Consider the following 26885-nt stretch of genomic DNA (forward strand, 5'->3'; position numbering starts at 1 on the left):
GGTTCTGTAGGCCTAATGGCTTGGGGTAGCGCGGCGCCAGAGTCTCAGTAGCTCCAAACATAGAAGGGGATTTTCAACAGATCCTGAGGAAGCTTTCAAATAACACTTGAAACACACAAATATAGGAAAATGACAAAACGAAAGACCAAATTACAACCTCAAACCTCCAGCCCATCTCAAGAAACCCTAGGAGCGATGTATATAGAAGAAAATATATCCCATCCACCTCATATATCGGACACAATAGCCACTGAAATTGACAAGCAACTCCAGGAAGCTTTAAAGAAATTCAAACTCGAAATAATCTCCCAGATAAAAGAAGAAATGATAAAAGAAATGAAAGAGATTCTAAATATATCTAAAGAAAACACAGATAAAAAATTGGAGGAACTAAACAAAAAGATAGAATCCCTAGACGAGCAATATAAGAAACAAACAGAATACATAATGCAATGCACAGAGATATACAGGAAATAAAAAACTCCACTGAAAGTTGTAAAAACCGCCTTAATGAAAGTGAAGATAGAATTTCAGACCTTGAAGACAGGATTGCAGCTAGTGAACAGGAAAGGAAAGATCTTTTGAAAATAACAAGGAACCAGGAAACAACAATTCAACAACTGCAAGACGATGCAAAGAAGAATAACATAAGAATGATAGGGATTAATGAAAGAGAGGGAGACAACATGAAGGATGTCAGGAGGATATTTAGAGAAGTAATAGCTGAAAATTTCCCAAGCATGAGATCAGAAACTGACATCAGGATCAGTGAAGCATATAGAACTCCAAACAGTCATAACCAAAATAAAACTACACCCAGACATATAATAATCACCATCCCAGAAATCCAATACAAGAATAGATTATTAAAATCTGTCAGAGAGAAAAGACAGATCACTTATAAAGGAAAACCTATCAGAATCACAGCAGACTTCTCAGCACAAACGATAAAGTCAAGAGGAGCATGGAGTGAAGTATTCCAGATCCTAAAGCAAAATGATTTCCAACCAAGACTGATATATCCTGCAAAACTATCATTCAAAATAGATGGTGCAATACGATACTTCCATGACAAAGAACAGCTGAAGAACTTCATGAACACCAAACCAACCCTGCAAAAAATATTGAAAGACAGTTTAGATACACAAAGGAAAAAACCACTAAGCAAAGCAAATAATTAAACAGAACCGAAAGATAAAGATGCAACAGCAGAGAGATAACATTCCTACAATTAACCAGCATTTAACAGTAATAACCATTAATGTAAATGGTCTCAATGCACCAATCAAAAGAAACAGACTAGCAGAATGGATCAAGAAACAAAATCCAACCATATGCTGTTTACAGGAAACCCATATAACCCAGAAGGATACTCACAGACTGAAAGTCAAAGGATGGAAAACAATTCTTCATGCAGCAGGAATCCAAAAAAAGGCAGGAGTAGCCATTCTGTTTGCAGACAACATGAACTTTAAACCAACAATGACCATAAAGGACAAAGAAGGTCACTACATACTCGTAAGGGGAAAACTCCAAGAGGAAGTGATAACTATCTTAAATATATACGCACCAAACTCCAGAGCACCCAGTTATATAAAACAATTATTAACAGAAATGAAAACTCAAATTATCAGTAACACAATTGTAACAGGAGACCTTAATACACCACTGACACCAAGGGACAGATCAACCAGACAGAAAATGAGCAAAGAAATAACAGAACTGAATCACACCTGTGAACAAATGGGTTGGATAGACATATACAGAATGTTCCACCCAACAACATCAGAATACACATTCTTCTCAGCAGTACATGGATCATTTTCTAAAATAGACCATATATTAGCTCACAGAACATATTTAGGCAAATGCAAAAGAGTTGAAATCATCCCTTGCATATTATCGGATCATAGCACTCTGAAATTAGAAATTAATGACAAAAGATACTGCAAAAATTCCGCAAACACATGGAAACTAAATAACACACTCTTGAGTAATCAGTGGGTCACAGAAGAAATTAAAGAAGAAATTAAACAATACCTAAAAGAAAATGAAAATGCAGATACAACTTACCGGAATCTGTGGGATGCAATGAAAGCCGTTCTGAGAGGAAAATTTATTGCACTGAGTTCCCACATCAGGAAAACAGAACGAATACAAATAAATAACTTGATGCTACACCTCAAACAGCTAGAAAAAGAAGAGCAAGTCAAGCCCAAAGCCAAAAGAAGAGAGGAAATTATAAAAATCAGAGCAGAAATCAATGCAATAGAGACTAAGAAAACAATCCAAAGAATCAATGAATCAAAGAGTTGGTTCTTTGAAAGAATAAATAAAATTGATAAGCCCCTAGCCAACCTTATTTTAAAAAGGAAAGAAAAAGCTCAAATTCATGCAATAAGAAATGAAAAAGGAGAAATCACTACAGACCCAATAGAAATACAGAGGATCATCAACACCTATTTCGAAAACCTCTACTCTCAAAAGTTTGATAACACAGAAGAAATAGACAGATTCTTAGAAGCATATGAAGTACCAAAGCTAGATCAAGAGGATATAAAACTGTTGAATAACCCAATCTCTGCTAATGAAATTGAGAATGTAATTGGGTCCTTGCCCACCAAGAAGAGCCCAGGCCCAGATGGATTCACTGCAGAATTCTACAAGAAATATAAAGAAGACCTAATGCCGACACTCCTCAAACTATTCAATGAAATTGAAAGGGAAGCAATCCTTCCTAAGTCATTCCTGGAAGCAAATATCACTCTAGTACCAAAACCTGAGAAAGACCCAACTAAAAAAGAGAACTATAGACTGATCTCCCTAATGAACACAGATGCAAAAATCCTCAATAAAATATTGGCAAATAGGATCCAGCAAATCATCAAGAAGATTATACACCATGACCAAGTGGGATTCATCCCAGGAATGCAAGGATGGTTCAACATACGCAAATCAATAAATGTAATCCACCATATCAATAAAGCCAAAAATAAGAATTACATGATCATCTCTATAGATGCAGAAAAAGCCTTCGATAAGGTCCAACACTTATTCATGATAAGAACTTTACAGAAAATTGGAATAAATGGTCTTTACCTCAATATAATAAAGGCCATTTATGACAAACCAACAGCCAGCATCATACTAAATGGCCAAAAATTGAAAGCCTTTACTTTAAAATCGGGTACAAGACAAGGATGTCCTTTATCACCACTCCTATTTAATATAGTACTGGAACTACTAGCCAGAGCAATTAGGCAAGAAAGAGAAATAAAAGGGGTAAAGATAGGAAAAGAAGAAGTTAAATTATCATTGTTTGCAGATGACATGATACTCTACATAGAAGACCCCCTAAACTCCATTGAAAGACTCTTAGATACAATAAATAAATTCAGTAATGTGGCTGGACACAAAATCAATACTCAGAAATCAATAGCATTCCTATACACGAACAGCAAAATTGCAGAGAGGGAAATAAGAGAAACTGGACTATTCACATTAGCAAGCAAAAAAATGAAATATTTAGGAATTACTCTTACGAAAGAAGTGAAAGACTTATACAGTGAAAATTATAATACACTGAAAAAGGAAATTGAAGATGATCTCAGAAAATGGAAAGACATCCCTTGCTCATGGATAGGAAGAACAAACATTGTGAAAATGGCCATTCTCCCAAAACTGTTATACAGATTCAATGCAATCCCAATAGAAATACCATCAACATACCTTATAGATCTAGAGAAATCACTCCTAAATTTCATCTGGAACCAGAAGAGACCTAGAATCGCAAAGGCAATTCTAAGCAGCAAAGACAAAGCAGGAGGCATCACAATCCCTGACTTGAAGTTATACTACAAAGCAACAGTAGTAAAATCAACATGGTATTGGAATCAAAACAGAGCTGAAGATCTGTGGAATAGATTAGAAGATACAACCACAACTACGAACACACTCAACCACCTTATTTTTGATAAAGGAGCCAAGCAGGTTCACTGGAAGAACGACAGTCTCTTTAATAAATGGTGCTGGAAAAACTGGCTCTCCATTTGCCGAAAACTAAAACTAGACCCATGTCTATCACCATGTACTAAATTAAAATCTAAATGGGTCAAAGATCTGAATATTAAAACAGAAACACTAAATCTATTGGAAGACAAAATAGGTAGAAACCTTGGAGACATAGGAGTAGGTAAAGAATTCATGAACAGGACTCAAAACGCACGGGAAATACTTCCCAGAATCAATAACTGGGACCACTTCTTATTAAAAAGTTTCTGCATGTCAAAAGAAATCTCCAGCATAGTGAAAAGAAAACCCACAAACTGGGAAAAGATTTTAGTGAACTCTCTCTCAGACAAGGGCCTCTTGTCTAAAACATATAAAGAATTAAAGAAACTCAGACCTCCGAAATTCAAAGATCCAATCCAAAAATGGGCATCTGAGATGAATATGCAATTCTCAGATGAAGAAATGCAAATGGCAAATAACTACATGAAAAAATGCTCATCATCATTGGTCATTAGAGAAATGCAAATTAAAACCACACTGAGATACCATCTCACTCCTGAAAGAATGGCCAGGATCAAGAAAACCGACAACAAATGCTGGAGAGGCTGTGGGGAAAAAGGAACTCTCCTGCACTGCTGGTGGGAGTGTAGACTGGTATAGCCTTTGTGGAGATCTGTCTGGAGATTTCTCAAAAAGTTGGGACTGGAAATCCCATTTATTCCAGCTATTCCACTTCTAGGCATATTCCCAGAAGAACTGAAAGCATCATACCACAGTGATATATGTGCACCTATGTTTATAGCAGCACAATTTGTAATCGCCAGATCTTGGAAACAACCCAAGTGCCCATCAACTGAGGAATGGATAAAAAAGTTGTGGTATTTCTATACAATGGAGTATTATTCAGCTATAAAGAAGGATCACATTGAGATATTTATCAATAAATGGGCGCAGCTTGAGACCATACTCATTAGTGAAATAAATCAATCTCGCATGTGTGAATACCGAATAGTTTCCCTAATGTAAGTAATGATTCAAATATATAAAAATATGTGGTAATCATGATTCCCCATTATGTGGCCTTGAAGCCTTATAAAGTTTTCACTCATTAATTAGAAAGGCTTTATTCTGGGCTTCTTGATATGAAAATATTTGAAGCTAGAGTATATGAAGTTTTATCCAAATATTTCAAGGAAAAAGACACTATGGTAACTACTATTAAGTCAGGTTATAAGGTGGTGAAGTACTAGGTTGTTGAAACAGTCATGCTGTGACCTCTATTGTTATATTGTTATGTCCTGTTTTATCTCAATCTCCCCCTTATTGTTTCAAAAAAAATTATTTAGTCATTTCTTATGTTTGTCTTAATTAAAGAAAAAATTCACAAAAATTAGGATATATAAATAGTAACTCTTTTCGATTTCCTATTAACTTGTTTTGAAGTCCTGTAGTACTCCCACGATCTTGTTTTGACTGATTAGACTCTGTTCCATTCTATATGACAGTATCAAGTTTGAAGACATAGGCAACTACTTTGAAGACAATAAGATTCACTAAGATACCCATTCTGGTTTGACTATTGTCTTCTTTGGAAGTCCTGTAATGTTTACAACGCCTAAGTTTTATTGGTCTTGTTCTCTACTGTTTTGTCCAACTTTATAATATCTAATAAGATAGACAATTCTTTTTAAGGAAACAAGGGACAACGTTGATAACCATTGTTGATAAACTTGTACTCTGTTCTACACCATGTGCTATGTCTATCCTTGGTATTGACTGACAGCTTTGGTTTGCCATATTTGACTGTATTCTCCCCCCCCCAAAGAAAGTAATAAGCACTAAGGAGTAATAAAATCCAAGATTTGTAAATTTTGTTGTAAAAAAGAGAGGGAAAAAAAAAAGAAAAAGAGCTCTAACGGATATAACAGCAAGTGTGTTTGGGGGTGTTAAATAGCTGACTTTATCAATGTTTTTGGAACATTGAACACAGCTGTTTGCAGTCTCCCTGTTTGAATGTCCACCTTGTGTTCTTTGATACTGTGATTTGAGGAACTATTTTCAAGAAGATAGTGTGTAATCTACTAGCAGGTAATTTCTTACTGTTATGTTTTTTTGTTTTGTTTTGTTTTATAGTTCTGTATTGCGTGTACCCTTACGCCGCTTTGGTTTGTTTTGTGTTTTTCTCTTTTTCCTCTTAAATAAAAAAAAAAATAAAGTTGAACTAAACAGTAGAGAATAAGCCCAATAAAACCTAAGCATTGTAAACATTACAGGATTTCCAAAGGAGATAATAGTCAAAAAAGAATGGGCATCTGAGTTAATCTTATTGCCTTCTAAGTAGTTGCCTATACCCTCAAACTTGATACTATCATACAGAACGAAACAGAGTCTAATCAGTCAAAACAAGATAGTGGGAGTATTACAGGACTTCAAATCAAGTTAATAGGAAATCAAAAAAATTACTATAATATATCCTGCTAATTTTTTAAATGTTTCCCCTTAAATAAAAAATCATAAAAATAATTAAATAATTTTATAATCAATAAGGGAGAGATTGAGATAAAAGAGGACCTAACAGCATAACAATACAGGTCAAAGCATGAGAGTTTCAGCAAACTAGTGCTTCAGCACCAAATAACCCGTCTTAATAGTAGTTACCATAGTGTCTGTCTTTTTCCTTGAAATATTTGAATATAACTTCATACACTATAGCTTCAAATATTTCCATATCAAGTAGCCCAGAATAAAGCCATTTGAATTAATAAGTGAAAACTTTACAAGGCTCCAAGGCCTCATAATGGGGAATCATGATTACCATATACTTTTATACATTTGAATCATTACTTACATCAGGGAAACTATAAGGTATTCACACATGCGAGATTGATTTATTTCGCTTATCAGTATGGTCTCAAGCTAGGCCCATTTATTGATAAATATCTCAATGTGATCCTTCTTTATAGCTGAGTAATACTCCATTGTATAGAAATACCACAACTGTTTTATCCATTTTTGTTGATGGACACTTAGGTTGTTTCCAAGATCTGGCGATTACAAATTGCGCTGCTATAAACATAGATGCACATATATCTCTGTGGTGTGATGCTTTCAGTTCTTCTTGGAATGTGCCTAGAAGTGGAAAAGGAATTGCTGGAGTAATTGGGATTTCCAATCCCAGCTTTTTGAGAAATCTCCAGACTGACCTCCATAAAGGTTGTACCAGTCTATACTCCCACCAACAGTGCAGGAGAGTTCCTTTTTCCCCACAGCCTCTCCAGCATTTGTTGTTGTTAGTTTTCTTGATCCTGGGCATTCTTTCCGGAGTGACACGGAATCTCAGTGTGGTTTTAATTTGCATTTCTCTAATGACCAATGATGGTGAACATTTTTTCATGTACTTATTTGCCATTTATATTTCTTCATCTGAGAAGTGCGTATTCATCTCAGATGCCCATTTTTGGATTGGATCTTTGAATTTGGGGGGTCTGAGGTTTTTTTTAATTCTTTATATGTTTTACACAAAAGTTCCTTGTCTGAGGGGGAGTTCACTAAGATCTTTTCCCAGTTTGTGGGTTTCTTTTTCCTCTGCAGGAGATTTCTTTTGACATGTAGAAACTTTTTAATAAGACTTTATGAGGATAGAGAGAACATGGCGGACAGACAACAGCAACTACTGAACGCTCTCTAAAGGCTCGCCTCAGAGGCCAGGAATGATGCGGACTAAGGAGATACGAACCAGTAGAGATATGCTCTGCTGACTCAGGAACGAACTGGGCTGAGAGAATCCAACTTGGAATACAGTCCTGGCGCTAAAATAGGAACAGAAAAATCTCGGTGTGGAGGCTCGACTCCGCGCCATTGGAAACCGCAGTTTGGATTTCCCGCCGCCCGGCGGCCGGCTACCTCCACAGCGGCTCGGCAAGGAGAGACGCGACCGCCGAGCCCTGGGAACGGGAGTCTGGGAACGGAGTTCCCGCGCCATCGGAAACCGCGGTTTGGATTTCCCGCCACCCGGCGGCCGGCTACCTCCACAGCGGCTCGGCAAGGAGAGACGCGCAGAGGCTTGGGAACGGGAGTCTGCGAACGCAGTCGGAAACGCAACTGACAGGGAGGAAGGCTGACTGGTGGCGAGGTGAGTGAGGACCTGACTCCCTACCGCAGTTTGACTCCAGCGGAGGTTTTTCTGGGCGCGGGCAGTCCTGTAAGAGCAGGGCGCGGTGGCAACTGCATCCGCACGTTTCCCTCTCGGACGGGATTGGTGAAAGGTGCCTGGCCGGAGGGACGCTGCTGGCGGACTCCCTAGGCTGGCCTAACCCAGATCCCAGAGCCTGACCGTGGCCCGGAGGAGCGACCGACTCCCGCGTAGGCTGCCTCCTCCACAACTCCCTGGGGCGCAGCGGTGAGCGGGAACAACTAACCAGCGCAATTTGATCAAGCTGTGGCTGACAGGCAGGGAAGCCGGGCCTCCTGTGTAAGATTACATTTTATAAGGAACAGAAAATATGGGGAAGGGAAGCAACAAAAAAGGCTCCTCGACCCCCAATCCTGAGAATCAGGCAATAGTGGACACTGCACCAATATACATTAAGCGCCATTTAGAGAGCCTCATAGACCAATTCAGGAATGAAGTTATCAATGACCTGAAGCTAGAAGTATGCAGAATAGTTAGAGAAATGCTAAGCACCACCCAGGAAAAAGCAGATGGTGGAATGGAAGAACAGAAAAAGAGGGGAGAACTGCTTGATGGAGAAAACAGAGAAAGCATTGAGTATGTGAAGCAGGTGCAAAGGGACTATCAAGAAATCAAGAAGTCTACCCAAGACTGGCATAACAGCTTGAAAGAAACTAAGGACAGACTATCTGAATTGGAGGGCAGACTTGAAACATGGGAGAATGAAATGAAAAACTTCTTAAAAATAACAAAGAAACACACAGCAATAATACAAAGACAAGAAGATGATAAGAGGAGCCATAACTTAAGGATTAAGAACATAAAAGAAGAAGTAGGGACACAAACAAGTGAACTACAAAAGCTACTCACAGAAATAATCCAGGAGAATTTTCCTAATTTAGCAAAAGGTAAAGATACTCAAATGTATGAGGCATACAGGACCCCAGCTACCTACAACCCTAACAGAGAAACACCCAGGCATATAATAATAAAAATTCCAGAAATTCAATACAAGAACAGAATATTAAAAGCTGTAAGAGACAAGAAACAGATCACTTACAACGGAAGACCCATCAGAATTACAGCAGATTTCTCTTCACAAACCATCAAATCACGAAGAGCATGGGGAGAAATTATTCAAGCTTTGAAAGATAATAATCTACAGCCAAGATTGAGATATCCTGCACAACTGTCCCTGGAAATTGATCGAAAAACGAGGTGCTTCCAAGATAAAGAGGAACTGGGGGAATTTGCAACCACCAATTCAACCCTACAGAAAGTATTGCAGGATATTCTAAAAAAAGAAAAATACAAAGAACCCAGAAATAGGGGCGGGGAGGCCACAACGAATGGAGCAGAGAACAAAATGAAGACGACAAACTGACAGCTACTGACAGAAAAAGACATCAACAGAAATGAGACAGAGAAGATTGGATGATAGGAACAGCTTTTTTTGGAGAAAATGACATCTTAATAGGTAATGCTGATTTAGTACCATCTTGTTTTGAAGTCTCATCTAGCTTTTGTTCTTCTGTCTACAATGGTCTAAACAGGTTGTATTTTATTGGATTTTGCTATGTACGATAGTATAAGAAAAAACCTTTTAAAGACAAGGAGATTATACAGAGACCATTGTTCATTTTCTGTTAGTCGATTCTAAATACTCTATAATGCTGTCATTCTCTTAAATGGATTTACATTGTTTTGATATACTTAATGCTACAGTATATGAAGTTGTACTCAAGGACTTCAGGGAGGGAGTCAATATGGTAACTATTTTTGGGTCAGGATTAGCTGGTGGTGAAACACTATTCTGCTTAAATGGTTATGTTTTGATCTGCCCTGTTTCGCTGTTATGCCCTCTTTTTTTCTCAATCTCCACTCCATTATTTACTTTTTTATTTTTATCCATTTAATTACAGGGAAAAATATAGCAGGATATATTATAGTAACCCACTTTGACTTTCTATTATCTCGATTTGAAGCCCTGTATTACTCTCACCATTTTGTTTTTGACTGAGGTTCCTATATTCTGTTTTGCTGGATAGTATCAGGTTCGAAAGCTCAGGCATCAGCTGAGAAGATAATGAGATTCATTATAACGCCCATTCTCGTTGACTTTTATCTACTTTTGAAGACCTACAATATCTCCAATGTTTTGGTTTTGTCGGTTTTATTCTTTACGGTTTTGTTCAATTGTATTACAACTAATGATATAGGCAATTCTATTAGAGATAGCGGGAGGCATTATGGTAACCATTGTTGATCACCTTGTATTATGTTTTTATATTATCTATTATGTCCACCCTTTTGACTTGACCGATTCTGTTCTGTTATGTCACATTTGGTTTTACTCTCTTCCAAAAAAGCAACAAGAACCGTGGGAGCAATGAAACCCAAAATGTGTAATAGTCACTGTACAAAAGAGAGGAAAAGAAAGTGCTCTAAACTATAACTGCATGTATATTTAAAAGTATAAGATAGAAAATGATATCACAGAGTTTTATTGGATCATTGAACAGAACTGTTTGCAGTATCATTGTTGGAATGTCCACTCTACAAGCTTTAATTTTGTGACTTGAACAATTGTTTCTAGGATGGCAATATGTAATCCATTAACTAGTGATTTCCTACTGCGCATTTTTTTCTTCTGTAAATCTGTATAACTTGTACCCCTTCACTGTTTTTTTTCTTTCTTTTCTTTTCTCCTTAAATAAAAATTTAAAAAAAAAGACTTTATAAATAACTTTTAATTCCCAGTTATTGATTCTGGGAAGTATTTCCCATGTGGTTTGAGTCCTGTTCATGAATTCTCTACTGAAACTTATGTCTTCAAGGTTTCTACCAATCTGCCTTCCAACACATTTAGTGTTTCTGTTTTAATATTCAGATCATTGATCCATTTAGATTTTAATTTAGTACATGGTGATAGGCTTGGGTCTAGCTTTAGTTTTCAGCAAATGGACAGCCAGTTTTTCCAGCACCATTTATTAAAGAGACTGTCATTCTTCCAGTGAACTCGCTTGGCTTCTGTATCAAAGATAAGGTGGTTGAGTGTGTTGGTAGTTGTGGTTGTATATTCTAATCTATTCCATTGATCTTTGGCTCTGTTTCAATTCCAGTACCATGTTGATTTTACTACTATTGCATTGTAGTATAACTTCAAGTAAGGGATTTTACTGCCTCCTGACTTGCCTTTGCAGCTTAGAATTGCTTTTCCCATGTCAGGTCTCTTCTGGTTCCAGATGAACTTTAGGAGTGATTTCTCTAGATTTATAAGGTCTGTTGAGGTAATTTTTATTGGGATTGCATTGAATCTGTGTAACAGTTTTGGAAGAATGGCCATTTTCACAATGTTTATTCTACCTATTCATGAGCAAGGGATGTCTTTCCATGTTCTGAGATAATCTTCAGTTTCTTTTTTCAGTGTATTATAATTTTCCTTGTATAGACCTTTCAATTCTTTCATCAGAGTAATTCCTAAATATTTCATTTTTTTGCTTGCTAGTGTTGAGTGTGGTTTCCCTTATTTCCCTCTCCGTAATTTTGTTGTCAGTGTATAGGAATGCTATTGATTTCTGGGTATTGATTTTGTATCCAGCTACATTACTGAATTTATTTATTATATCAAGGAGTCTTTCAATGGAGTTTAGGAGTCTTCTATGTAGAGTACCATACCATCTGCAAACAATGATAATTTAACTTCTTTTCCTATCTTTACCCTTTTTATTTCCCTATCTTGTCTAATTGCTCTGGCTAGTACTTCCAGTACTATATTAAATAGGAGTGGTGATAAAGGACATCCTTGTCTTGTGCCTGATTTTAAAGTAAAGGCTTTCAATTTTTGGCCATTTAGGATGATGCTGGCTGTTGGTTTGTCATAAATGCCCTTTATTATATTGAGGTAAAGATCATCTATTCCAATTTTCTGTAAAGCTCTTATCATGAATAAATGTTGGACCTTATCGAAGGCTTTTTCTGCATCTATAGAGATGATGATGTAATTCTTACTTTTGGCTTTATTAATATGGTGGATTACATTTATTGATTTATGTATGTTGAAACATCCCTGCATGTCTGGGATGAATCCCACTTGGTCATGGGGTATAATCTCCTCATGATTTGCTGCATCCTATTTGTCAGTATTTTATTGCGGATTTTTTCCATGTGTGTTCATTAGGGAGATTGGTCTATAGTTCTCTTTTTTAGTTGGGTCTTTCTCAGGTTTTGGTACTAGAGAAATATTTGCTTCCAGGAATGACTTAGGAAGGATTGCTTCCCTTTCAATTTCATTGAAGAGTTTGAGGAGTATTGGCATTAGGTCTTCTTTGTATTTCTTGTATAATTCTGCAGTGAATCCATCTGGGCCTGGGCTCTTCTTTGTAGGTAAGGACTTAATTACATTTTCAATTTCATTAATAGAGATTGGGTTATTCAGCAGTTTTACATTCTCTTGATCTAGCTTTGATACTTCATATGTTTCTAAGAATCAGTCTATTTCTTCTGTGTTATCAAGCCTTTGAGAGTAGAGGTTTTTGAAATAGGTGTTGATGATCTTCTGTATTCTGTAGAGTCTGTAGTGATTTCACCTTTTTCATTTCTTATTGCATGAATTTGAACTTTTTCTTCCCTTTTTAAATAAGGTTGGCTAGGGGCTTATCGATTTTATTTATTCTTTCAAAGAACCAACTCTTTGATTCATTGATTCTTTGGATTGTTTTCTTAGTCTCTATTGCATTGATTTCTGCTCTGATTTTTATAATTTCCTCTCTTCTTTTGGCTTTGGGCTTGACTTGCTCTTCTTTTTCTAGCTGTTTGAGGTGTAGCGTCAGGTTATTTATTTGTATTTGTTCTGATTTCCTGATGTGGGGACTCAATGCAATAAATTTTCCTCTGAGAATGGCTTTATTTGTGTCCCACATATTCTGGTAAGTTGTATCTGCCCTTTCATTTTCTTTTAGGTATTGTTTAATTTCTTCTTTAATTTCTTCTGTGACCCACTGATTACTCAAGAGTGTGTTATTCAGTTTTCATGTGTTTGTGGGATTTTTGCAGTATCTTTTATTATTAATTTCTCATTTTAGAGCGCTATGATCCGATAACATGTAAGGGATGATTTCAAATTTTTGCATCTGTTTAAATATGTTCTACGAGCTAATATATGGTCTATTTTAGAGAATGACCCATGTACTACTCATAAGAATGTGTATTCTGATGTTGTTGGGTGGAACATTCCATATATGTCTATCAAGTCCACTTGTTTGCAGGTGTAATTCAGTTCTGTTATTTCTTTGCTCATTTTCTGTCTGCTTGATCTGTCCCTTGGTGTCAGTGGTGTATTAAGGTCTCCTGTTACAATTGTGTTACTGATAATTTGAGTTTTCATTTCTGTTGTTTTATATAATTGGGTGCTCTGGAGTTTGGTACATATATATTTAAGATAGTTATCTCTTCCTCTTGGAGTTTTCTCCTAACGTGTATATAGTGACCTTCTTTGTCCTTTATGGTCATTGTTGGTTTAAAGTTCACATTGTCTGCAAACAGAATGGCTACTCCCGGTTTTTTTTTTTTTTTTTTTTTTTGGATTCCTGCTGCATGAAGAATTGTTTTCCATCCTTTGACTTTCAGTCTGTGAGTATCCTTCTGGGTTAGATGGGTTTCCTGTAAACAGCATATGGTTGGATTTTGTTTCTTGATCCATTCTGCTAGTCTGTTTCTTTTGATTGGTGCATTGAGACCATTTACATTAATGGTTATAACTGTTATATGCTGGTTTATTGTTGACATATTATCTCTCTGCTGTTGCATCTTTATCTTTCTGTTCTGTTTAATTATCTGCTTTGCTTAGTGGTTTTTTCCTTTGTGTATCTAAACTGTCTTTCAATATTTTTTGCAGGGTTGACTTGGTGTTCATGAAGTTCTTCAGCTGTTCTTTGTCATGAAAGTATCGTATTTCACTATCAATTTTGAATGATAGTTTTGCAGGGTACATCAGTGTAGGTTGGAAATCATTTTGCTTTAGGATCTGGAATACTTCACTCCATGATCTTCTTGACTTTATTGTTTGTGCTGAGAAGTCTGCTGTTATTCTGATAGGTTTTCCTTTATAAGTGATCTGTCTTTTCTCTCTGACAGCCTTTAATAATCTATTCTTGTATTGGATTTCTGGTATGGTGGTTATTATATGTCTGGGTGTAGTTTTATTTTGGTTATGATTATTTGGAGTTCTACAAGCTTCACTGAACCTGATGTCGGTTTCTGATCTCATGCTTGGGAAATTTTCAGCTGTTACTTCTCTAAATATCCTCTTGACATCCTTTATGTTGTCTCCTTCTTTTTCATTAATCCCTATCAATCTTATGTTATTTTTCTTTGCATCATCTTGCAGTTGTTGAATTGTTATTTCCTGATTCCTTGTTTTTTTAAAAGATCTTTCCTTTAGTGTTCACTAGCTGCAATCCTGTCTTCAAGGTCTGAAATTCTATCTTTACTTTCATTGAGGTGGTTTTTACAGCTTTAGTCGAGTTTTTTATTTCCTGTATATCTCTGTCTGCTTGCATTTGTATGCATCTGCATTATGTATTCTGTTTGTTTCTTATATTGCTCATCTAGGGATTCTATCTTTTTGTTTATTTCCTCGAATTTTTTAACTGTGTTTTCTTTAGATATATTTAGAATCTCTTTCACTTCTTTTATCATTTCTTATTTTACCTAGGAGATTATTTTGAATTTGTATTCCTTTAAAGCTTCCTGAAGCTGCTTGTTAATTTCAGTAGCTATTATGTCTGATATTTGAAGTGAGTTGCATATATTTTCTTCTGTATACATTGCTCCTAGGGTTTCTTGAGATGGGCTGGAGGTTTGAGGTTGTAATTTGGTCTTTTATTTTGCCATTTTCCTATATTTCTGTGTTTCAAGTGTTATTTGAAAGCTTCCTCAGGGTCTGTTGGAAATCCACTTCTATGTTCATAGCTCCTGGGACTCTGACACCCAGTTCCCCCAAGCCACTCATTCATAGAACCAGTGGCCCTCTTCTGCCTGTTTAGAACTCCATAGTTTCAGATAAGCTGGGCTCCAGGGACATTGTGCTCCCGCCTGCTTGCTGGAAGCTCCATAGTTCTCCAAGCGCAGTTGGAATGGGGAGGCGGGTGTAGATGCCTCAGATACACTTAGCCACTTCACTGCACCTGGAAGCCTGGAGGGTCCTGAGCAGTCTGGGCTTGGGGCAGAGTGCACTGGGCACTTACTGCAGGCCTCGGGGCCTCTGGAAATGGTGATGCTCGCCTGCTAGCTTAGATATGCACAGTCCTCCAGACACACTGGCCTTATCCAAAGTATATCACCTAATAATTTTAGAAGTCATTTAAAGTTTTTAAATGCTCTCAATGAATCTATATCTTCTGAGGCTTTATTCCTGTCAGTCACCATTGTTCTAGGTAATAGGGTTGGACAATTTTATCTTGTCTGGAGCAATGCAGAGACCAAAAGTTCTTAAATCTTGTTTTGCTTTTGTAAATATATCATCTAATTGTTCTTTCACTGAAGATGACAATAGTATGTCATCCATATAATGGGCTTTGCATGAGGAAGGATAAGTTCATCTAACTTTTCTAAGGCTTGTTGTACAAAAAGCTGACACAATGTTGAAATATTTTTCATTCCTAAAGGTAATGTGACCCATTGATACTGTTGCATTGGTTCTGTACAACTTAAACTATGCACAGAAAATGCAAAATGTGGCCAATCTGAAGGAAGAGAGACACTAAATATAAAACATTTTAAATCAATTATGATGAGAGGCTAGTCTCTGGGAACTGCAATTGGTTTTGGCAGTCTTGGTTCCAGCCCCATTGGGAGAAAGAAAGCATTTACAGCTCTTAGTCTTGTAATAACCTCTATTTGCCTGACTTTTTTGGGATAACATAGACAGCAGTATTCCAAGGATTAATGGAGCTTTCTAAATTTCCTAGCTGCAATTGCTCTTCAACTAATGTATGTAATTGGTTTAGCTTCTCCTTTTTAAGTGTCCACTGATCTACCAAAATGGGCTCCTCAGTTTTCCACTGTAAAGTCAGAGCTGTTTTGGGAGGAGAAGAATCAATGGCCTTTGTCAAAAATTCTGATATACGATACCATGCCTGGCATTTTTAGGTATAATCTTAACAGGCTCTTTGACTCTCTGTAAGTTGTTTCCTATCCCATGTCTTTTTGATACCCCATTTTAACCATTATCTGTTTAATCTTAGGATCTGAATCTATTTTTGTAGTTTCCACATTGGAGCCTGTTTGTGTAGTTTTAAAATCAATATCACTAGTCAGCACCAATTTCTATTTTTGTAATAAATTTCTTTCCACAAGTTAATTGGAATAGGTGCCACGTATGATAACAAGAAGCCCTTTTGTTGGTCTGGCCCCTCATAAAGCAGAGGTGAGGCACTTTGTAACACATTTTTAGGGTCCCTGGTCTTGTAAGAGTATTCCTACAAGTATTTTGTACTCTACGAGTAGAGTATTTTGTACTTTACATAGAAGTACAAAGTACTCCTACGAGTATTTTATGTTTGCCATGTAGTGGGCCATTGTTCTGATGCAGTTCTAGACACATCCATGCCAGTGTCTATTAGACCTTCAAAGCATTTTCCATTAACCTTTATAAAACACATAGGCCTGTTTTAATCACTTCCGGTGTAAAGTAAATCCTCCTTTTGTCGTCTTGTTCTGAGGGTCTTGCTCTCTCCTGAGTTGTCTAGATTTCAAGAAGGAAGGTTTATCTTTAGGTGACAAAACCAATTTCTCCACGTAACCTCCTTGCTCAAAAACTCAGAGATCCATAGCACATGCAAGAACTTGTATCTTATCTCTTAAATTACCATCAATCAAACTAAGAACAATAGTTACTCTTTTTAGATTCAGATCAGCCTTCCCAATACGAGACAAACTGTTCCTTCAGGTGGAGGATCCCAAATTCCTGTGACTATTCGGGTAGGTTGGTAACCTCTAATGAGAGTAATTCTGCAGGCTACAGGAAGATCTAATCTTGCACTTTGCCTTTTTTTTTTTTGATGAGTGAGTTGATATCTCTCTGGGTAACCATCTTTGATGATGCTGTTAAATTCATTGGTGAGTTTGTATTGGGTAAATCTGGCTGATTGGTTGACTCACTGGCTATTTGTTCTCTGTTATTTGAATGGCCTGAGGAAAGGCCATCATCTCATTTTTTGCAAAGGTGTACCATCCTTATGGAATTTAGAATGATAGTATTTGGTCCAATACCTCCCTTTTGGTATTTAAGGCAGAGTCCAGGTGCAGGAACTAAGTCCTCCATGCCCAAGGCATTGATTCTTTCACTTGCTGCAGCTGCAATATCTTCCCTGTTAGATATGGCAATAACTCTGCAATTTTTTCTAATATGCCCCATTTTTCCACAGTTAAAACATTTTACATTACCTCCTTTGTACTTGCAAGACCAACCATCATAGTTTTCTTACATAATTCAGTTCCAATATCTTGACAAGCTCAAATATATGTTGTTAAATCATTAGTTGATTTTATAGGATTTAAAGCCTGTTTACAGTCCTTACTGACATTTTCATATACCAATTGTAGTGTTAAATTGTTCTCAACTTCTGTGTTTGATATCTTTCTGCAAATGGCTTCTTGTGACTTAGTCACAGTTGAGTGAATGGCTACTGGGGTTCTGGAAGAATACATGAAAAGGACTTCACAGGAGTCCTATTCTCTGAAATAGTTGTCTATGCTCTTTTTATTAAAAATCTTCCAGTAGCAAATATAGCTCATCAGGATACTGAATCTGTTTCTCAAGTGGCACAATACATGTATTCCTGTCCCAGAAAGCATTCTTTATTGCTGAAAGTGGATTGTGACCTGTTCTGCCTATACAAACTTGCTCTGAAACAAAAGTTTTTAGTTTTAAATCAAAATGAAGGAATTGAGCAGGAGACAGGTATATTTGTGCCAGCCGTTTGATATTGTAAGGTGTCAATTGACATGTATCGAAAACATTTTGTGAGAATCCCACAGTAAATGGACTTTGGACTCCTTTGTTAACCACATTTTGTTTAAGATATTTTAACAGTTGTATTTCAAAAGGCCTCTGACACCCAGTTTCCCCAGGCCGCTGGGCCTCTGGAACCGGTGGTGTTCACCTGCTTGCTTAGAACTCCACAGTTCTCCAAGCACAGCTGTGAACTGGGAGGCAGATGCAGGTGCCCCAGACCTGCCTAGCTGTTCCAGTATGCACCCAGAAGGTGTGAGCATCCCAAACCAGCTGGACTTGGGGGAAAGTGCACGGGGCACTTACCCCAGGATGCCAGGCCTCTGGAACCAGAAGCACTCACCTGCTTGCTTAGAACTCCATAGTCCTCCAAGCACATGGGGAGACGGATGCAGATGCCCTAGATCCACCTAGCTGTTCCAGTGCACCCAGAAGGTGCGAGGGTCACAAACACGCTGCACTCCAGGGAAGTTGGTGCCCGCCTGCTTGCTTAGAACTCCACAGTTCTCCAAGCACAGCTGGAAAGTGGAGGCAGATGCAGGCAACCCAGACTCATCTAGATGTTCCAGTGCACCCAGAAAGCTTAAGGGTCCCAAACAAGCTGGACTTGAGGGAAAGTTCATGGGGCACTTACCCCAGGAGGCCAGGCCTCTGGAACCAGTGGCGCTCACCTGCTTACATAGAACTCCATAGTCCTCCAAGCACATGGGCAAGCAGATGCAGGTGCCCCAGACCCGCCTAGCTGTTTCAGTGCACCCAGAAGGTGCGAGGGTCACAAACAAGCTAGACTCTTGCGAAAGTGGGCATCCATCTGCTTGTTTAGAACTCCACTGTTCTCCAAGCACAGCTGGAATGGGGAGGTGCATGCAGGTGCCCCAGACCTGCCTAGCTGTTCCAGTGTACCCAGAAGGCGCAAGGTTCCCAAATAAGCTGGACTCTGGGGAAAGTGTATGGAGCACTAACCCCAGGACACCGGGCGTCTGGAACTGGTGGCACTCTCCTGCTTGCTTAGAACTCCACAGTCCTCCAAGCCAACACAATTCTTATTAAGGTTCCAACATTATTCTTCACTGAACTGGGGAAAGTAATCCTAAAATGCAGGAACAAGAAGAGACCCAGAGTAGCATAAATGATCCTGAGTAATATTAGTAGCATGAGTACATCACTATCCTGGACTTAATAATATTACCAAGCAACTCTTATTAAAACAGCACAATATTGGAACAAAAAGAGACACAAGAATCAGTGGAACAGAACAGAGGACACAACTCCAAGGACTTTCAACTATTTGGTCTTGTAAACATGTCAGAACACACACAGGAGGAAAAATAATCTCTTTAATAGTGGGGGAAACTCACTATCCACATGTAGAAATTTGAATTTAAATTCACAGCTCTCACAATATACTAAACTAAAATCAATATGGATCAAAGAACTAAATGTTAAAACAGACACCCTTAACCTGCTTCAAGACAAAATAAGTAAAACTTTTGGGGTCAAAGGTATAGTCAACAACTTTCAAAGCAGAATGTTAATTGCACAACAGTCTTAGAATTAACAAATGGGATTGTATAAAATTAAGAAGCTTCTTCATTGGCAAAAATAATCACTGGCTGAATGAAATGACAGCCTATGGAAGGAGAAATGTTTTTACGAGTGATTCCTAAAACAAAGTACTCACACCTAGAATATGTAAAAAGCAAAACAAATAAATATCCAATTGAAAAAATGGACAAATGAAGTGAATAGACACTTCAAAAAAGATGAATGAAGCAGGAAGATATGCTCAACAGCTCTGACCAGTAGAGAAATACAAATTAAAAGCAATATTTACATTTCATCTTACCCAAGAAAGAATGGTCATCATTAAACAATTAATTAATAACAAATGCTGGAAAGGCTGTAGGGAAAACAAACCATTCTATACTCATGGAGGGAATGTAGACTAGTACAACCATTATGGAAATCAGCATGGAGATTGTTCAAAAAATTCAAACTAGAAATTTCATTTGAAATGATTTTCCCCTTCTAAGCATCTTCCCAAAAAGAGATAAAGACATCATCACAATGATAAATTCATCTCACATATTAATCAACAGATGGATAAAAAAATCTGGTATACATGGTGGACTACTACTCTGGACTGACTTACTAATCACATGCCCTTAACCCCAGCATCACACTTTCTAGATTCAGCCATATCTGAAAAAGTTCAATGATTCCATAAACTTTGGGGGCATATTTAGACATAAACCATAACATTCTGCCCCCAATTCCCTCAAGATGCATGCACACTCCTTTATACAAAAGGCATTTAGTCCATCTCCAAGAATTGTAAAATTTCTAACACTTTAAGCATTGTTGAATAGTTCGAGTCTCAAGCCTTCTCTGAGATTTAGGACAAACTCCTAGCTGTGACCCTTTGTATAAATGAGAAGAAAGCCAAACACTTCTACTTCAGTGACAAAAATACACATTTTAATTCCAAAAATTACAAACAAGGACTATAAGGCAGCAAAAGCAGCAAGAGAAATATGAGACTTCTTCTGTTCCTTATTTTGCATACAGGCTACCAGCCTGTGGGTGTAACACTCACAACCTCAATCCTAGCCAGAAATATGATAAACCAATCAGTGGACTAATTTACCAATCACATGCCTTTAATCCCAACATCACACACTGTAGATTCAGTCACATCTGAAAAACTTATGACTACATGAGGCTTTGGAGGGACATCTAGACACAAACCATAGCACTTACATACAAGGAGTCCTCCATAAAGCTACATCATATTTCTCAGCAGAAACTTTGTAGGGCAAAAGACAGTGAGAGAATAATTTTATAGTGATTAATGCAAAACTACTGTGTATAAGTAACACTTTACCTAGTAAATCTGACCTAGAGAAATAAAGGGGAGACAGATTTTTCCTGCCAAACAAGTCTGAGAAAGTTCATCATCATTAGATATCTAAAATCCCAATCAGAATACTATACTACTGAAATGGTTTGTAAATAGGATGTATACTCATAAAACCATGGCTAAGAGATCAATTAAAATAATTATAGTTACAATGACTGATAAAGGATACATGATTTAAATACTAATCATGATATCAAAAATTGCTGGATGGAACAAAAGTTTAAAATTTCTGTAACTATTTTTTATACTAGAGAGACAATATGATATTTACAATTGTGAGTCGGATTTATTTCACTCATGAGAATAGTCCAAGTTGCCTCCATGTACCTATAAAAGCCTCAAGACCATCCTTTTTATATCCTAATAATATTCCATTGTATAAAAACACCACATCTTTTTTTATCCATTTTACCGTTGACGGGCATTTTGGTTGTTTCCAAGATTTAGCTATTGCAAATTGCACTGCTATAAACGTGGATGCACGTATACCACTAACTGGGGGATTAGTAGGATCTAAAATGTGTAATAGATATTGTAATACTGAAGGGGAAGGAAAGCTCTGAAGGATATAACTGTATGTATGTTTAAGTGTGCAAGTTAGATAACCATCTACTAAAGTATTGTTAATTTATCAAATGGAATAATTTGTACTGTCAGTGTTGATTGTCCACTTTTTATAGTTTGATTTTGTAACCTGAACGACTTCTAAGATAACAATATGTAATTTATGAATTAGTGATTTATTAATGTTTTTTTGAAATTCTATATTATTTCTAACCTATTTTATGTTTTGTTTTTTTCTCTAAATAAAAAAATTCTGTAACTAATCCAAGCAGTACTTTTATAACAGAAAGACCCCCCCAAGATGATCCATATCCTACCAGCTTAAACTGACAGTGTACTTCACTTTCTGTTAGTCAATTAAGTTTCTGCTTCTGAGAAAAGGCTGGACTTCTGCTCCTATAAGAACCCTCAAACAACAAACTTCTTTACTCTGTACTTCTGTTTCTTCAACCACAGAAAAACCTTGCTTCCTGAACCACATGGGCCCAACTTTTTGGTAGTGATCTCAGTCATATCTGCCATTGTAATAAATCTTATTCTTGCCTCCAAAGCTTGGTTCCAGTTTGTTCTTGGTCACAGCTTTGTTGTAACATGTGGTTCCCAGAAAACTGGTCTTGCTGGACATTTGCACTACCAGTCAGCACCCTTGAAGAAGGAGTGGGGACTTTTCTGGCCCTATGATGAGAAAGGCACATTTCTGACGTATTTTGAGTCTCTTCAGGGGAATGGAGAAGGGCACCCTGCTCGCCACCTGCAGCTTACTGGACCGAAAAGAGGAGTATATACAGAATATTGATCTGACTTCAGAGAAGGTAAGATCTCAGAGGCAATTCCGAGTCAGGTCTGTCTCAAGGGACAGAAGGAGAGGCCAACCACCTCTTATCAGAATAAGGACTCCCCAGGGGAAGGAAATATTTTAACCTCTGAATGAATGCTCAGTCTGTAGGGGTGTGTGTGTGTGTGTGTGTGTGTGTGTGTGTGTGTGTGTATCTAATGGATGGTGTAAGTCACAGGCTGCTCCATCTGTTTTTGGTCCATGGTGAGAAAACTCTAGACCATGGGCCATAATCTTTGATTTTGTGGAGATGTCTAAAGGGATATAAGAGAGTAGTGATGAGATTATCCTTAATACAAATGACCCTAAATTACCAAGAGGCATGAATCCAGGCAGAAGTCTGAATGATATCTCTCTCCCTGAGGGATACCCACGCTTTATTGTGGCTTCACTTGAGGGCACACATATGTAAGAAGTTAGAACGAGATCTAGCCAGTCCAAGCACATGGTCCTTAACTATATGCTTGAGAACTTTAAGAAAGTGTTCTCTGGTGATTATGGCACCAGAGTGAAACCCCAATAGGTCTCTGCCCTCTGTAAGACTGATTGACCTAAATTCTGTCCAGACTGGTTACCTAAAGGAACCTTCAATGTCTGCTAGGTTTAGAACAAAGTGACCTCATCTGAGTGAAAAGAACACCCTGGCCAACTCTCTTACATCAACTCATGCATGGCATAACATCTGCCAGAACTTTGTCTTTGTGGCTGTGAGCACTGTGACAAGAAAATCATTCTAATCATCACAGACAGCAGAACTGAGCCCTTTGTTATGAACTGACATGCTGGCCCTCTGAGTACTCATCAAATTCAAGTTATAGGGGCTACCAGGACCCCACATAGAAAACCTTCTGTCAGAGGAGATGATCTGATATCAGAGGACATCTCATCAAACATGAATTCCTATATATGCCAGAATGCCCTGTACTGCTTTTGGGAGGAGACCTCTGCAAGTTTGGTGCAACCATCTCCTTTGCACCACATTGGTCAGCCTTACTCTTATTTAGACTTGCAAAGTCTTGTTGGTCCTAACTTTGGTCCTAACGTGGTCCTAAATTTGACTGTTCCCTGGTAGAAAGAATGGCACCAGCATCAGTCTGAAACAGATCATTGTAATACTGAAATTCCAAAAACTCTCTTCCCAAATACCCACCTCCAGGCTTGGCCAACAATCACGTTCCCATAGTGATGGAACTTTGTCCTGCTATGACATCTTTTGCTGTCACACACTATCCTATGTCATAGGTAGCACAAGCAGACATCCAGCCACATATTAGCCACCTAAAATAGTATGAAATTCTGATATACTCTCAAATCATCTTAGAACACTCCTGTCTTCCCAGTGAAGAGGGCCAATGGATATTTCTGGCCAGTAACAGTTCTCTAAAATCAATAATATAGCCATCACCTTCTGATGTTCCCAACCCCTACACCCTTCTCAGATTGCTACCTCCAGATGCCACCTGACTTCAACATTTAGATTTAAAAGATATTTTCTTCTGATTGTTGGTTGATCTCATAGAACAACCCCTCTTTGCCTTGGAATAGGAGATTCCTGTGACTGCATGAAAAGGCCAACTTTGATTATCACAAAGATTTAATAACTCTCCTGCTACTTTTGAGGAGGCTTTAGCAGAATATTTGTCCAGATTTCCATACATTTATTACAGGTCGACCCTACTACAATATGGAGATGATCTGCTACTTTGCAGCACTGAATAGTCAGACTGTTGGGAGGGAGCACAGACCTCCTCCACCACCTGTGCACCACAGGATACAATGTCTCCTGGAAGATACTCTCATCCGTAGCCCCATGATCTGAAATCTGCACTTTGAACTACTAAAAAGATTCATACAGTTAGTTCCTAAGAGAAAAGAAGTGATATGATCCACTCTAAGACCTTTCAATAAAAGCCAACTAGGAAATTCTCAGACACTGTTGGTTTTCCCAAATATAGACACCAGGGTTTGCAGAAAATGCCAATTCCCTCTATTATACAAAGGAAAGAGATGAATGCACTAAGTTTGACTGAATTCCAGATCAAACTGAATCCTTCCACCTGATAAAATGAGTGCTGTCAAGAGCCCCAGTTCTTGGCATCCCTAATGTGACCAGGCCATTCAACCTATCTGTAGATGAACTAAGACATGTGACCTCTGGAGTATTGACCCAGAAGGCTGGACTTTGGGAGAGGCCCATTGTTTATCTGTCAAAAACTTAGAACTTGTAGCCAAGGGCTGGCCAATAGCAACAGTATTACCCATCAAAGAAGCAGAGAAACTAACTTTGGGAAAGGTTCTGATAGTCCAAGTGTCATGTGCTGCTCTTGAGATTCTGAAAAGTCAGGGACGCCATTGGCTTTCAAATAGCCCCATCACTCAGTATCAGGGATTATTCTGAAAATCCGTGAGTAACTTTTCAGCTGATAAAATCATTCATCTCACCACCTATCTGCCCAATGATCTTGGCCTCCTAATGACTGGCCTTGACTGATAAACCCTACCAAAGAAGACACAACCTACAAATGGAGTCATTGACTGATGCTGAGTTCACTTTGTCCATAGATGGAAGTAACTCAGTCAAAACTGGAACTCACCATGCTGGATATGCTGTTGTACCCTTGAATAGGTGCTCTTGGTAGTACCTCTCCCACAAGAATGTTCTGTCCAGTGAATCGAACTGCAGGCATTAACAAGACACAGGTGAGTCATTTCTTGGACCCACCAGGAAGAATATCACTATAGACCAGATGACTCCTGGACTTTGTCTAATGAACGAATCATCATCCCCACCTACTCTGGTCAAATGCCACCATGATATTACTCATGGAGGAAAAACTTCCATGAATCAACATTTGAGCTGGTATTAATATATACCTAGGCTAACTGAATATTCACAAGGTCTTTGCCATTACCTGTAATTCATCATACTTGCTTAGCACCCTTGAAAGATCTGCAAATAGACTTCACTAAAGTAAAGCTTTATAAGGGCTACACATATGTATTGGTGCTTATATGTACCTACTCAGAGTGGTCTGAGGCATTGTCTAGCCAAACTGAGAAGAAATCAAGAGGTTATAGAGTCCTGCTATGAGAAATCATCCCTAGATATGGCCTAATCTTGACTATTGGCAATGATAATGGGCCTGTATTTGTGTCAGAGATAACTCAAAAACTGGTAAAACTATTAAAGATTAAATAAAAATCACATACAGCATATGGGCTACAAAGTTCTTGGAAAAGTTGAAAAATAGGACTCTAAGGACAATTTTCAGCAAGCATTACCAAGAAACACGTGTCTCATGGATTGACCTATTCCCCATGCCCTTGCTCAAGGCGAGATGTTCAAACAGAACCACTAGATATGCACCCCTTCAAAATATTATATGGAAGACCATCACCTATTGTCAAAAACTTCCATGGAGATCTCAGCTAATTAGAAAACATGACCCTACAAAAATAGATTGTGCATTTAGGAAAGATCTTCAACCACCTTCATAAAAATTTGGTCGTAACATCAGCTATGCCTATAAACACCACCACACACACATATAACCCAAGTGACCTGATATGGGCCAAATGTTGAAAAACAAAATGCACGTCCACTGCCATTGGGATCTTCCTTTAGGTAGCTAGCTCAGGCAACGAGAAGAAGCAGCCATCCCCACTCCCATGTGCACACATATGGGCCACCATTGGGATCCCCTTACAAATATCCAGCTTGGGCTGGGAGAAACAGCAGCCAATCTCACCCTCGTAAGCCTGATGGTCACCATCAGGGATCCGTAGCCAGCATAAGCTGGGAGAATAACCCAGCCACACACTGGAGAAACAGTGTGTGTCTGGAGAAGCCCACTCCATGCCCCACTGTCTCTCCAGGAACCTAGGTTAGGAGAAACCCAGGTGTCTGATCCATGCTCCTACACAATGCCCGGGTAGCTAACACAGGAAGCACCTGGAATCCCGTAACTGGATCATCCAGAGGAAAGCAGAAAAATGTCAACCCAAAAGAGCAAAAAGCAATCACTGGTCTCCAGCCCACACATAACAAGACATGGAACAACTTAGAAGTTTCACACCTGAAAATTCTGGGATGATGGCAACTGAAGTAAAGGAACAACTTCATGAGATTGTAAAAGAAATCAGATTAGAAATATCTCAGATAAAATAAGAAATGACACAATGAAAGGATTGCTGAGAATATCTAAAGAAGACACAGATTTTTTAAAAAGGAACATAAGAAAATTAGGGAAAACCTGAATGAACAATATAGAAAAGAATTGGAATGCATTAAACAGAAAAAAGACATATCCAGGAAATTAAAAACTCCATTGAAACCTGGCAAAACCACTTGAAAGAAACTAAAGATAGA

Source organism: Cavia porcellus, unplaced genomic scaffold (genome assembly GCF_034190915.1).
Source record: "Cavia porcellus strain 051 isolate PalLab524CR breed Dunkin Hartley unplaced genomic scaffold, mCavPor4.1 scaffold_23, whole genome shotgun sequence".
NCBI lineage: Eukaryota > Metazoa > Chordata > Mammalia > Rodentia > Caviidae > Cavia > Cavia porcellus.